The 9,979-nt window shown below is 46.4% G+C and overlaps 1 pseudogene; it reads left to right on the plus strand.

The window, feature by feature from the left end:
* Positions 1-2,128: 2,128 nt before the first annotated feature.
* On the plus strand, positions 2,129-2,214 carry LOC143941744 (U2 spliceosomal RNA; annotated as a pseudogene).
* Positions 2,215-9,979: the final 7,765 nt, after the last annotated feature.

The following is a 9,979-nucleotide window of genomic DNA, read 5'->3' on the forward strand; positions in this document are numbered from 1 at the left end:
TCCTAGCTCCATTATTGAGCCAGTTTGGTTCATGTATATACATACTCTTATCATATACTACTTTACTTGTATTACTATGCTGGTATGGCAGTATCTATTGTATCTATTGATACATATGCATTGATGTTTCAATTGACATTATTAATGGATACTGGGAGATCTTTGGTGACACATTCCCCCATCCCGGCCGTGTCTGCCCCCCATTTGTGCTCTGTTGGGTTGGTTTTTCCTCTGCCTCCTCAGCTTTCGAGCCAGACGCTCATTACTGCCGCCTCTGGGTATCAAGCAATTGGTAGTCTGATGCAGCCTTAGGTACCACATGCATCTACCCCTGATGAAGCGAGCATGGTCTTGCGAAATGCGTTGGTATACTTTTTCTGCATGTGTACTCAGCAATTTACATTTTATACCTTGATACGTATAATGACATTTTCTACTGTATATATTATTTCAGAGGCTTGGCTATGATTTATGTTTATGTTTGCATGACTATTTTAATACATTTTGAGACTGCATTTTTTAGGTTAGGTTTTTTTTTTGTTTTTTTTAAATAACAAATACGTCATACTTACCTGTTCTGTGAAAGGGTTTTACACAGAGCGGCCCAGATCCTCCCTTTCTGGGGTCCCTCAGCGGTGTTCCTGGATCCTCCTCTTCTCGAGTGCCCCCATGGAGAGCTGCATTCCATGGGAGCACTTGTGCGGGCATGCTCCCGAGTCCTGTTGCTGTGTCCATTGACACAGACAGCAGAACTCAGCCCCGCCCCCAGCTCCTGTGTCACTGGATTATCAATCTATCCAATGAGGACCCTGAGACACTGTCACTGGATTGATCGGGTTCAGGTAAGTAAGGGGGGGGGGGGCTCTGGAGGGCTGCTGCTCATAGAATGCATTAAGGTGAAAAACCTTAAGGGTTTACAACCCCTTTAAATAAGTTAATTCATTGTTTATTTTATCCAATACTGCGTGGCACTAATTCATATATTACATCCTAGTAAGCTTGGTAGCACCAAACTGGCCCAGAAAGATTGACTTGGTACCCAGACATTCTTTTGGGAGACACTACGTAGACACTTCCCAACTGACCTGAAGTGCAGAGCGGAAGTGCAGAGTTGAGACAGCGTGGTGTGTGTGTGTGTGTGTGTGTGTGTGAGGAGAGCGGGAGCTCCCCCAGGAGACAGCAAAGACCAGAGACCGGGGAGGTGGTGGGAACTGGAGCCCAAGGAGGCGCCGGCGATCAGGGAGGTGGAGGAGACTGGAGGCGGCGCGGACTGGAGGACCGGGAAGGCGGCGGGTGACCCAGGATCAGTGAGCAATGGCAGGCACGGGCCATCGGATAGGTGGAGCGGGAGTGACCAGGGACAGTGTCACCCCACAGACTGTGACAGAGGAGGCGGGACCGGGAGACCGAGAGGCATAGGTTGATCAGGAGAGGCAGGGGTAAGTGGATTGGAGGAGGAGTGTAACAGGCAGACTGGGGAAGCAGTGAGAGATAGGCTGACCGGGGGAGACTGAAGGTCCGACAAGCCCTGCAAGTGTCAGATTATAGGGGCGGCTGAGCCGAACAGAGGACACAGAGCGACACCTCTAACAAAAAACCTAACAACTTTAATACCAGTACCCTTAGCACTTGGGAGCACCCTTAGCACCTGGGAGTACCCTTAGAACCGAGGAGTACCTTATTACCTGGGAGTATCTTTTATAACCTGGAAGTAACATTAGTATCTGAGTGAGTTGACGGATGACACAGCGATGGCAACCGTACTAAATTCCTTCTTCTCCTCAGTGTTTATGCAGGAAAGGGAGGGGGAAAATACCGACCACGGAAGTGGGTGTCGGCCTTGTACTCTACCCAACAGGCTGCTGTATGGATTAGTGAGATGCGCTCTGACTAGTTTGCCTTGTCAAATGACACTAGACAAAACTGTCCTATGTCAGCCTTGATTTTTGTATTGACACTGAAGCCGTTCCTATGCATGATTTGGGCCAGTCCTAATATTCAAGGGCTCACTGGTAAGTCAGGGCACCATAAGGTCATGGCATATGCGGATGACTTACTCTTCCTGGTCTCTAACCGAGGTAAAAAAGAAAGAAACATCCAACCCCATGGCCTAGGGCAGGGGTGCCCAATCGCTTCTTGGCCTTTTGGCTAAGATCAAGTGTAGTATCTGTTCTTATCAGTTGGGAAGCCTTCTGGTGAGGATGGAGAACCACTGGTCGAAGCCAGGGGAGGGGACCCTGGCCTTCTGGCTTGGATTGTGGCAGCTTTAGCTCTGGTCAGTTTTTCGGGAGGGAACGTTTGTTCCCCTTTTGTCCTCCGGGGGAACGGCCAGTACTTCCCGAATGTAATTAGGTAGGAGTAATGGGAGCGAGGGTGTGACCTGATGAGTAAGGGTCTCACCAAGCTCCTGGATCACCATGCCTTTCTGACTGGGGTGGGGGCTGTCGTGGCCTGGGTTGGAGGGTCGGGGATGCTTCTGTTGAAAAGCCCATGGTGATGTGCCCCTGGAGTGCCTTATATTCACTGTGCTTGCACTTTGATATTCAGCACCTTGGTCACGTCACCAGACCAGACGCTTTTTCACACCTGCCTCTAGGGCCCGGCCTTTTGGCTAGGACCAGAGGAATTTTTGATTCCTGGCTGGAGGGCCTGGCCATTGTATTACACAATGGTCACATTTTCACTCTCCTCTCCACTATCCCTTTCCTCACTTTTTATTTATTTTATTTGTGTGTGTTGTCGCGTTTGTCACTTCACATTTGATGAGTAGGGTGTTGGTCCTCGGACCTATCCTGAAAGTCTTGTGGGAGGGAGGACATAGGCCTTTTGGCTTGGTCCAACCTCCATTGGGGGGCCTACCTTCGGGGAAGCCCCATAGTACCTACCACCTAGGAGGTTCTGTTTCGGCAGACCTCCCGGGGAAAAGAGGTCGTCTGGCTTCGGCTAGACGACCACTATATGAGTCTGGTACCTCAGTCCCTGTCAGGAGCCTAACGCCCCGGGGGATCAGGGTATGGTCCTTCCTCGGGAGGACATCAGACACCCGTCTGCACTTTTTAGTGTGTCACTCTTTATGTGTGTGCACTTTTTTTATGCACCGGGTGGAAGTTTTTTGGGTGTGTTTGCACGCCATGGGCTTTTTCAATCAAAAAAAGGGGTGCCCAACCAGTGGCCCGGGGGCCGCATGTGGCCCACGGAGCCCTCTGATGTGGCCTGCGACCTCCTTCTGTGCGATGGCAGATTGGCAAGCCCAGATCATGGGTTGCAGGCCCGCCATCCCAGGGCATCTGTGTTAATGAAGCCGGCAAAGCAAGCAGCTGTGGAGCAGAGCTGTATAAGCTGATGCTTCCTGTATAGCGCCATCTCTTGCCACAGACAGAGTGATACCAAATGCACTCTGCCGGGAACAGCAACAGCAGACGATACCTGAATGGTATCTTTCACATCGCGCGTGGTCACATCCTCACCAGCCATCTCTGCCTCTCTGCCCAGTGCAGTCCCCATACGCTGCGGCCGCGGTCCCTCCTGACCTGGCCTTTCCTCCTGAACATTGGCAATGTCAGTTTAGTCACTGGCGCTGCTCTGGGCTTGGTGACAGGTGGAGCCTGCGGCCTGCCTTGAGGAGGCACTGAGGCAGGCAGCAAGGCATTTAAAATTGTACGTTCCTCGCACTGGCAGTGGTACGGTCAAGTCGTCAGATGGAGAGAGAGTATACAGATACAGATACAGTCTGCAGAGCCCCAGACTGTCACCTGGTGAGAAATTTAAACACTGTCATTATGATTGTATTATCGCATGTAAATGTATATACAGATGAGATGGTGTATAAGAATGATCTGCCATTCACACTGATGTGTGTGTACCAAGGGGACCCCCCCCTCCCGTTTCCTGGTAGGCTGTATTTTTGGGCACTGGTGAGGCTCCATTTTTTGGCACTGGTGAGGCTGCATTCGTGGGCACTGGTAGGTGGGGTATACATGGGCAGGGCAAAGGGGGTGGAGTCAGGGGTGGAGCCAATGGGGAGGCAAAAGGAGGTTTTGCCTACGGTGTCAAAAATCCTTATATCCTATTTTCAGAGTTGAATAACCTTGCTGCTATTTCAAGTACACTACACTTTTTGGGAACTTTACACCCTCCATCCAAATTCAAGACCAAGAACATAAAACAGAGCAGTGCTTGTAATACTAACAAATCCCCAAAAACATTCCACTTTACCACAAAATCCATTGCCTAATAACCACAAAGTGCTCCACCACCACTCAAATGGAATTGTGCGCATGTGCTAACAAAATGGCTTACCACAAGGAGAGAGGAGTGCCAAGGGTAAGACAAAGACAGGACACTAGTGGCAGGGAATTTGGTATAGAAAATTAAGATTTATTTTTTTGTGCTGTCACCTTGCTGATTTATTGTGAGTGTTTTTAGTCTTGTTTTATATTAAAGTGGTTCTAAAGTCAGAAGTTTTTTTTTTATCTTAATGCATTCTATGCTTTAAGATAAAAAACCTTCTGTGTGCAGAAGCCCCCCTCAGACCCTCTGCTAATTACCTGAGCCCCATCTAGATCCAGCACTGTTGCACGAGAGTCTTGGCTGCCTGGGAGTCTCTCTCCTCACTGGGACAGCAGCGGCGCGCCATTGGCTGTCAATCAAAGTAAGTGAGCCAATGAGGAGAGAGAGGTGATGGGGCCGTGTCTGAATGGGCACACAGAGCAGTGGCTCGGTTCGGGTGCCCCCATAGCAAGCTGCTTGCTGTGGGGGCACTTGGCAGGAGGGAGGCACCAGGAGCGCCGGTGAGGGATCCAAGAAGAGGAGGATCTCGGATTCTCTATGCAAAACCTCTGCACAGAGCAGATAAGTATAACATGTTAGTTATTTTTAAATAGAAAAAAAACAAAAAAACAAGACTTTAGTATCACTTTAAAGTGGTTATAGACCTCAGATATGAATTATGAACAAAACATATACCTCCTATGGTGTGTACTTGTTTAATTTAAAATAGTGTAATTTATGTCTGCTGCTTTGTTCCTCTATCAGCATGAATCATGTCTGCTAATTCTTCCTGACTCCAAGAGAAACATGGTGACAGAGGAGGGAGCTTCAGCTGATTAATAGCCTCAGTTCTGTTTCTGTGTGCTGTGTAAAGGAGGACGTGTCTTTTCTCTCCAATCAGCTCGCAGAGCTCTCCTCACTGAGCTCTGCAGAGTGTAACATCAGCTCCCTGCCCCCTGTTTTGTGAACTCTCAGACAAGCTTAGAAAATCAGCACTTTGAATGGATGTAGAGAAGAGATGGCTACAGATAAACAGGTACAACTTATGTAGGAGGATTTGTTTCAGCTCTGTGTTTTACCGGAGTCCCTTCACTAGGTATATGTAAGGGTGTACAACCACTTTAACAATAAATAAATGAGGAGCACTATGGATGTTTGATTTTTATTGGGGAGTCCTGAATAAACAAGTGGGAGAGGTTAGCTGAAGCTGTTGGAAGCTTACTGTTTAGGCTGTTTTCACACCTCCTATGATTTAAAGGCCCAACTTGAAGTGGTTGTAAACCCTTACATATACCCAGTGAAATGACTCGCCTCAGGGGATACACAGAGATAAAACAAATCCTCCTACATAAGTTGTATCTTTTTACTATACAGGCACCTCTCCTCTACTTCCATTCAAAGTCCAGAATTTATAACCTCTGTCTGAGCTTTCAAAAAACAGAGGGCGGGGAGCTGAAGTTACACTCTGCAGGAGTGGGCGGAATCTCTGCGCTTCTGCCCACAATTCCAGGGACACATTTGCAATGCCATTACTTGTTAATGGCACCCCAAATCGTGGTGCGATCTTGCAGCAGTTGTTGTGCAATAAATCGCGCCTAGCTGTGAATGGAGCCTTAATCACAGGTTGTGGTGCTGAAGGTCAGGGCCAACACATAAGTGCTAGCGTCTTCTTTTTGGAGGTTTACTAGCGGTTGCTGCGTGGGAACAAATTTTGATCTATATCTATTTCCTGGCCAAAAAAGAACCTCAGATGTTAATAAATATGGTAAAAAAAAAAGAAAAAGTAATGTCCCTCAGGGAGGTTGATTCACTAAAGGCAAGTGCATTTGCTCCAGGTCTGAGGGTAAGCTCTGCTGATTTCTATTATCCAATCATGTGCTAGCAAAAATGCTGCTTTTTTTTATTTTCCTTGCATGTGATTGAGTATTCTTTGCAAAGTGAAGCTTAACCTCATTTAATACGGTAAGTGCAGTGCACAGTATATTTGCCTTTAGTAAATCAACCTCATAGTGTTACACTGTTAAGCCATATTTATTAAAGCCTAAAAAGTCTGATTTTATATTAGCAACGGCCAATGTTAATTCACTGTTTACAATAATAACACATAAAGAAGGCATTAGAGGCAGTTAAATTGGCTTTGGAGAGGAATATGTCCTTGCCTGATGAACCAAAAAGGTATATTGTGGAGTGTGTAGAATTCTGTTTTACCGTTTTTTTCTGCTTTGAGGAAGATTATTGTGTACAACAAATTGTTCCAAGGATGGCAGCCAAGTTTTCCCCCAGCTTGGGCAATTTGTATATGGACAGATGGGAGAGGGAATTTATATATGGCAGGGTGTGGCCCATCTGTTAATGTACAAATCCTATATTGACAATATTTTTTTCCAAAAAGGAAAGGTGATGAGAGACCCCTCAATGTTTGTCTGGAGGAACCTAATCCGAATACATATGGGATTAAAGTATCATGGATTACAACAAAGAGAGTGTGATGTTCTTGTATTTGGATATAGGAGTCCAAGGAAGTTGTTTACAAAATATTATATACAGTACTCGCATTGTGCTCAATGTGTTAAGCTTAAAATACTGAGGGTTTAAAACGACTTGAAATAGTAAAAAACACAACACTGTGTTAAAAATGAATAATATTATAATAAAATGAAAAAATAATAAAAAAATATTAAAAGCACCCCTGTCACCCTGCGCACACATATACAAATGTACATAGGTCATGCATGTGTATGCGAAGGAGTATACAACACATATTACGCATTGCCTTTCACATTGCAGTGAAAAAAATATTCTAGTAATCTGATAATTATGGTCAATTCTAAACTGTAACCTTTTTTGTATTTGGATACCATAATTTGTTGACATTTCACAGGTGGACACAGTTTAGAGTCTTGCCATATTTGGTATCGAATTACTCAAAATTGCTAATCTTTTATTTTGTACAGGGAAATTAGGGATTAAATTGTGCGTGCACACTAAAATTAAAGTGGAAGTCTAATCTCAAACCTGACCCCACTCCCATTAATCAAGCCCTATACTAACTAGCAGGTAGAGGAAATATGTCTATACAGGCATACCCCACTTTTAAGTACGCAATGGGGTATTATTTACTAAAGCTGGAAAGTGCAAAATCAGGATCAGTTCTGCTTAGAAACCAATGAGCTTCTAACCCCAGCTTGTTCAATTAAGCTTTGGTAATAAAATCTGGAAGCTCATTGGTTTCTTTCAGAAGTGAGCCTGATTTTGCACTTTCCAGCTTTGGTAAATAATACCCATTGTGTACTTAAAAGTGGGGTATGCCTGTACTTACCCATTCTAAGGATGCTCCGCCTGGTCAAGTGATCAGCACCCATCTCTGGCTTCAGAGGAGAGGGGAGAGCAGTAGCAAAGTCTGCAATGGCCATAGGCTTACTATGGGGCATTCGTTGTTGTTACATGGTTAGATCTGGACCACTGAGAGCTAAGGTATAATATTGCATGGTTAGATCCGGACCACAGAGAGCTGAGGCATACCATTGCATGGTTAGGATCTGGATCACAGAGAGAAGGGCATATTACAGGGTTAGATCTGGACCGCAGAGAGCTGGGACATAACAGTGCACGGTTAGGATCTGGACCAAAGAGAGCTGAGGCATACTATTACATGGTTTGGATTTGGACTACAGAGAGCTGGGGCATACTATTACATGGTTAGATCTGGACCACCAGAGAGCTGGGGCATAAAAATGCATGGTTAGACCTGGACCACAGAGATCTGAGGCATACCATTGCATGGTTAGGATCTGGACCACAGAGAGCTGAGGCATACCATTGCATGGTTAGGATCTGGAGCACAGAGAGCTGGGACATACCATTGTATGATTAGGATATGTACCACAGAGAGCTGGGGCATACCATTGCATGGTTAGGATTTGGACCACAGAGAGCTGGGACATACCATTGCATGGTTAGGATCTGGACCACAGAGAGCTGGGGAATACCATTGCATGGTTAGGATCTGGACCACAGAGAGCTGGGGCATACCATTGCATGGTTAGGATCTGGACCACAGAGATCTGGGACATACCATTGCATGGTTAGTATCTGGACCATAGAGGGCTGGGGCATAACATTACATTGTTAGTTCTGGAACATAGAGAGCTGGGGCATACCATTACATGATTAGGATCTGGACCACAGAGAGCTGAGGCATACCATTACATGGTTAGGATCTGGATCACAGAGAGCTGGGGCATACCATTGCATGGTTAGATCCGGACCACAGAGCTGGGGCATACCATTACATGGTTAGGATCTGGACCACAGAGAGCTGGGGCATAACATTGCATTGTTAGTTATGGAACACAGGGAGCTGGGGCATACCATTACATGATTAGGATCTGGAGCACAGAGAGCTGGGGCATAGCATTGCGTTTTTAGGATCTGGACCATAAAGAGCTGGGACATAACAGTGCATGGTTAGGATCTGGATCACAGGGAGCTAGGGCATACCATTGCATGGATAGGATCTGGACCACAGAGAGCTGAGACATACCATTGCATGGTTAGGATCTGGACCACAGAGAGCTGGGGCATAACATTGCATTGTTATTTCTGGACCACAGAGAGCTGGGGCATACCATTGCATGATTAGGATCTGGACCACAGAGAGCTGGGGAATAACATTGTATTGTTAGTTCTGAAACACAGAGAGCTGGGGCCTACCATTGCATGGTTAGATCCGGACCACAGAGCTGGGGCATACCATTACATGGTTAGGATCTGGACCACAGAGAGCTGGGGCATAGCATTGCATTTTTAGGATCTGGACCATAAAGAGCTGTGACATAACAGTGCATGGTTAGGATCTGGATCACAGAGAGCTAGAGCATACCATTGCATGGATAGGATCTGGACCACAGAGAGCTGGGGCATAACATTGCATTGTTAGTTCTGGACCAGAGAGAGCTGGGGCATACCATTGCATGGTTAGGATCTGGAACACAGAGAGCTGGGGCATACCATTACATGATTAGGATCTGGACCACAGAGAGCTGGGGCATACCATTACATGATTAGGATCTGGAACACAGAGAGCTGAGGCATACCATTGCATGGTTAGGATCTGGACCATATAGAGCTGGGACATAACAGTGCATGGTTAGGATCTGGAGGATCATGGAGAGCTAGGGCATACCATTGCATGGATAGGATCTGGACCATAGAGAGCTGGGGTATAACAGTGCATGGATAGGATCTGGACCACAGAGAGCTGGGGCATAACAGTGCAAGATTAGGATCTGGACCACAGAGAGCTGAGGTATACCATTAGATGGTTAGGATCTGGACCACAGAGAGCTAAGGCATACCATTGCATGGTTAGGATCTGGATCACAGAGAGTTGGGGCATAACAGTGCAAGATTAGGATCTGGACCACAGAGAGCTGGGGCATACCATTGCATGGTTAGCATCTGGACCACAGAGAGCTAGGCCATACCATTACATGGATAGGATCTGGATCACAGAGATCTGGGGCATACCATTGCATGGATAGGATCTGGACCATAGAGAGCTGGGCCATACCATTGCATGGATAGGATGTGGACCATAGAGAGCTGGGACATACCATTGCATGGATAGGATCTGGATCACAGAGATCTGGGGCATAACAGTGCATGGTTCGGATCTGGACCACAGAGACAAACTTGCACACCCAACCGA

The sequence above is a fragment of the Lithobates pipiens genome, unplaced genomic scaffold (assembly GCF_037356315.1).
Source record: "Lithobates pipiens isolate NorthernLeopardFrog02 unplaced genomic scaffold, aLitPip1_a1.2 Scaffold_3, whole genome shotgun sequence".
Lineage (NCBI taxonomy): Eukaryota > Metazoa > Chordata > Amphibia > Anura > Ranidae > Lithobates > Lithobates pipiens.